This window comes from Frankliniella occidentalis, unplaced genomic scaffold, assembly GCF_000697945.3.
Source record: "Frankliniella occidentalis isolate FOCC.00 unplaced genomic scaffold, Focc_3.1 Scaffold17, whole genome shotgun sequence".
Lineage (NCBI taxonomy): Eukaryota > Metazoa > Arthropoda > Insecta > Thysanoptera > Thripidae > Frankliniella > Frankliniella occidentalis.
The window spans coordinates 1,657,556-1,662,383 of record NW_026267147.1 but is presented as its reverse complement, the minus strand read 5'-3'; the positions used below and the strand labels follow the sequence as shown (position 1 = coordinate 1,662,383).

The following is a 4,828-nucleotide window of genomic DNA, read 5'->3' as shown; positions in this document are numbered from 1 at the left end:
CAATAGTCAGTCAATAAAAGTACCCTATACTTTTTCCCCCTCCAGACTTACACAGCGTAAGGGGGAGATGGGGGTTAAAGTGGCCGGGTAAAAGGAGGGGGGGGGGGCAGGTCGCGTCACCAGGCTCTGGGAGATTCATCAACATTCTGTCCGACTGCGGCTGGCGCCACCCCATAGCGGCCTGGCCCGGCCCTGCCCGAGCGGCGCGACGCCGTCGAGGCCGAGAGCGACGCCCGGCCCCGGCCACCGAGAGCGCCGCGAGGGCTGCTGGCCAGGCCAGTCAGTCCGGAGGTGAGGGCGTTAAGTGGAAGTCCGTGTCGCGCGCACTCGGCCGTGCTATCGCGTGCCGCGCCGGCCCGGCCGGCTCCATTTGTCAAGAGATGACACTCGCCGCGCCACTCCGGAGGGGTATTGCGCCGAAAAATAAACGGAACTGTTAGACGAATTGGTTGACGGATCCGTCAATGCAGAATAGTAAAAAAGTGGTGGATACCAACCACGGTGGTATCCACACCACGAAAATAAAAACAAGCCCTCTTATCGTGGCAGATTCTGACAGTCGGACTGTGTCCGGGATGACCGCGTCGTGGCGAACCGAGTAAATAACAGGCACCCGCTCACGGCAGAAATCAATTGCACGCTGGTCTGAAGACGTCGAACGTAAAATTATCGCCGTTCCAGGAAGACCCCCATTTACCTCCCGCCCCTCTCCCTTCGCCGGCGTCGCTCAGACGCACATGCTCCGTCAAGCTCGTCTACGAGTGCCCCCCCGCCCCTCTGGTCATGCCACTTTTCCTTGGCCCAACGACACTCGTTCGCGCGTTAACGACTTGGCATGTCATGGCGAGACAAAAAACCAAGCGCCCCTTTGGTGGTATTTAAACGGTCGGCGGCAGAGGAAGTGGTGGACTTGAGCAGTTCATGGCGGGGAAGACATCAGTACTCCCAGAACTCGGCGTAAGTACAAAATTAGGTGACTTTTATGGAACGGGGTTACGTTTTATTAACGGTTATTTGGCTGAAGGGATTTTTTTAAATCAATTTTTTGTTTAGAACGTCACGATGTTTATCCCAGGCCGGGATGTCAGCTGCCTCCTCGCTAATCTCCAAGGGCGGGCGGGCGGGCGGGTAGAGGACGTGGGGTAGGTACTAGAGTCCTTCTAGGACATTTGCCGAATTGGTCACAAGTCACAAGCAAGCTCACCTGGATTGTTTCTTGAAACTTCTCTGCCAGAATAATTTCCATTTGCTGCTACTGTACTGCCATTATTCCTCCTCATTTTAGTCTGGCGTGAAGGCACCAATATGTCAACAAACCTAGAGTTGAGTGAAAATCATCACATCGTCACTGCAACAAAAAATGACAAACACTTGTTAATGCAAAAAATGACATCAGTCTCAAAACAAAAACATTCCATATCGATCAAACATAGAAAGAACACTCACTATACACATCTATAAAAATAAATTTAATCCGTCTTGCTTCAGAAATGAAGCAGAAACACAACATTCAGTGTATTGAGGTTCGTATCAACTTGGTGATACTTCAGACAGATGTTAATTTTGATACCTAGGTTAACAGGCTGTGCTCTTCCACACGTAAACTACAACAGATAACAATACTATGAAAATTGATACAAGCAAATAGAAAGTCTGGCAACAAAAACATTCAAAGTATTCTTTTAACTTACTTCAGATGAGGAGCAACAATAAAGGATTCCGTCTCCCATAAGAATGATCTGGTCAATTTAGTGTTGATTCCTAAGTAAAATGGAAAAGTTACGTCAGACTTGCTGACCTCAGAAAAACCTTTGATTCCGTTCTTCATTTGAATGCTGCAAAAAAAAAAGAAATAAAATAACAGTAGCTAGAAAGGAATCAGATAACAGACCCAACAAATCTAAACTTTACAAAAACAAGTTATGAAGGGTGACACAAGCCAAGAGAACAGTTTTAAATGAGAATGATTGTCTGTGAGAAATCTTTGTGAACATTTAAGGAGTAACAGGTCCAATGACGGCTAACCTCAAAACTTACCTGATCATCTGGTTGGCACGTTGAAGTACAGGAATATAAGGAGGTTTCTTCCCAAGTTTCTGATTCATTTCTTACTCACACTGATTCTCCATCAATATAAAGGACTGGCACTGGGTACAACTTGCACCTTTTCACATTTTTTCACGGTGGATTGCTGCGCGCCGGCCCCCAACCACCCCAACTGATTTCATCACATTTACAAGTGGGTTTAATTTCCCCCCACATGAATCTTCGTAATTTCGCCATAGCTAGACGTTCACGCCAAACTGACTGCCATATGAACTTTAGAACGGATTTCAACACAATTTAAAAAAAAATTCCGTGCACTACTACACAACACTACGCCTGGCACACACGAAAGACGTGTTAGTGCCCGTACCAACCTAACTTGGTCATTCCATGCGATTCCACTGCAAGCTATTGCCAACAGAATGCTACCAAATGTCACTAGCAACAACATATTTGTAATCAAAATTCGTACAATTTTGACAAACGACACCCCCACGCACAAAACACATTCACACACATTGCGGACGTGTGGCCCGATAATTCGGTGACTTCAGCCCAGCTCGATACAAAGTATTGACGACCCCGCGCGATTCAAACTGATGAACCTTTCTCTTCCAAGCTGAAATGCAAAAGAATGCATGGAACAAGAAAACGGAAGTCACCATGTTCAAGCATAGCTATTTCCGTTTTCTTCCTCCCCGCATTCTTCAGTATTTCAGCTTTACCGGAATGCTTTTTTTTTGTGATTAAACCTGTTAAATGTTAAACGGGAAAGAGACGGAGTTGAGTTGAGCCCGAAATCCCCGTATCAAAGTAATCCACTGCAGTACAACGTGGTATGGGCCGGACAACAGGAAGGAGGGCGTGAGGGGTAGAGCAAGATACCTATGCTTATTAGGGGTTTGTCTAGCTAAAATTGCCAATCTTTTCTGCCTCTCCCTTGGGGCGAGCGAGAGGTGGGGGGGGCTTCAGTCCCCTCCCCTCCCGGTCAGTCAGGAAGGCCGTAATAAGCATCCAGCCGCATCCAGCATAAGACCGGACTCTGATGACGCCTAATAGGTAGGCAACATATTGCCCGCAGTGCATGCGTGTACTGCGGGGTGGCCTACCCCGAGTTTCGCAGGCGCCGACCTTCCGCGATTTGCTGCAGGAATTTGAGGTCGCACTAACTAGACAGTAGACAATCTCTTACTCCCCAGAGAAGAACATTACAGTCGTCGTGTGGAGATCAAATACGTTTGGTCGGACCAAACACTCCCCATCGTTCATAACAGCGATGGACGACCACATGGTGGTGCTGGAAGGGAACGAAGCATCCATGACCCCCACTGCTCTGCTTTTACCCACCCCTTTCCACCCGCACCGCTTTCCCGATAAAACCGTCCAAGTTATTTTAATAGCGGCTGAATGACCGGTCATTGAGCGCTAAATCCGTCGCTGAGCGCGTCGGCGGCGGCAGCCGCAGCAGCAGCAGCTGATACTGGACGTCCAGGCGGAGATCCGCGGCAGAGAGAAGCAGAGATAGCCCGGTCCTGCGCGGGGCTGAAATAAAACGCCATCGAGATGGTCAACCCGCCCCGCCCTGCTCGGCCCCACCCCGCCCCGCCCCGGCGAGCTCACCCGATCGTGATCAGCGGGAGGACTCCCCGAGCCGGGCCGGATAGGGCTCATCGGTTCGGTACCCCTCAAAAGGAACCGAGACGACGAGGGCCAAATATTAGTTCAGGGCGGTGGGCTTTCCGCCGGCAGGCCGTCCGTTTGATGGTGGCGGCCGGCTCGCGGGGTCGGAGCCCTATCAGACCCCCCACCCCCACCCCCACTCCCCGGCCACGCCACGCTTCCTCGCGAGGTCCTACATGGTCCACTGGGTTCACTTCCGGACACAACAGCGATGCAGCTTGATGCCGCTGGCTGGTGGCGAAAAAGACCCTCTCAGTCTCAGTCTTGGCCGGATATGCGACACAGTCGCGGAACCGGTAAGTTTGGAATGACGTCACAAGAACGTCAAAAATTGTGTTTCACCTGGATGAATTTTGACTATGGCCTTCAACTGATGTCATTTGACGAAATTCTACCCTTTGGGTAAGCTACAGATTAAGAAGGGTGGCATCGCAAAAACTTTCTTAAAACTGATTAACCAAAGCGGCCAACCGTTCAGCGCACAGAAGGGTCCGTTACAAGAAAGCGTCGAACAGATTAGTTGAACACAACCTATCTAATCTAAGGGGAAAATGATCAATGTTATACAGTTTTCTTCTTTCTTATTTATTTATGTTCAGCTAATCATACTTCTTTAGTATATGAGTTGTCATAAAGTATTATCTACTAAAACGTTGGCTGTTCTTTTGTTTGCTGTTTCATCAGTAGTTTCCGCTTGACCGGAAAACGGCGAAAACATAAAGGGGGTGCGGAACATCTTGCCAGCTCCTAGCGAGGGTGGCGCCGGGTGGCGCGGACTCGTACTCCCGGAGAAGCCCCTCCACAATCTCCCCGCCGTCGCCTCCTCCACTCCCCTGTCGCTCTTCCGACAGTGGAAATGCATCAGGCGTTGACGAGCGTGGGCCTATCATTATCAGATGCCGTCGTCGCCCCGGCCGGCGGCGCGGCGGCAGGTCCGCGCGGACAGACGGACGGACCTTCAGACGAATGGACGGCACATTGTCAAGGAGAGGTACGCGATGGCAAACTTTTCTCCTCGAGGTAGGTGCCTTTTCATGGCTGCTTCAAAGGGCCGGACCTTGAGTCTTGGCGTCTACGCAATCGAATAAGTCTACCCCACATC

The 4,828-nt window shown here is 50.2% G+C and overlaps 1 protein-coding gene across 1 annotated transcript in view; it reads right to left on the bottom strand.

Annotated features, from left to right (window-relative positions):
* Positions 1 to 1,543, bottom strand: part of LOC113215508 (MOXD1 homolog 2) — a 481,769-nt gene extending 480,226 nt beyond the window's left edge. The window contains exons 1-2 of the mRNA XM_052264209.1: positions 1,447 to 1,543; positions 1,205 to 1,348 (exon numbers count right to left, since the gene is read on the bottom strand). The gene's annotated coding sequence lies outside the window, so the exon portion shown is untranslated. The remainder of the gene's footprint in view (positions 1 to 1,204; positions 1,349 to 1,446) is intronic.
* Positions 1,544 to 4,828: the final 3,285 nt, after the last annotated feature.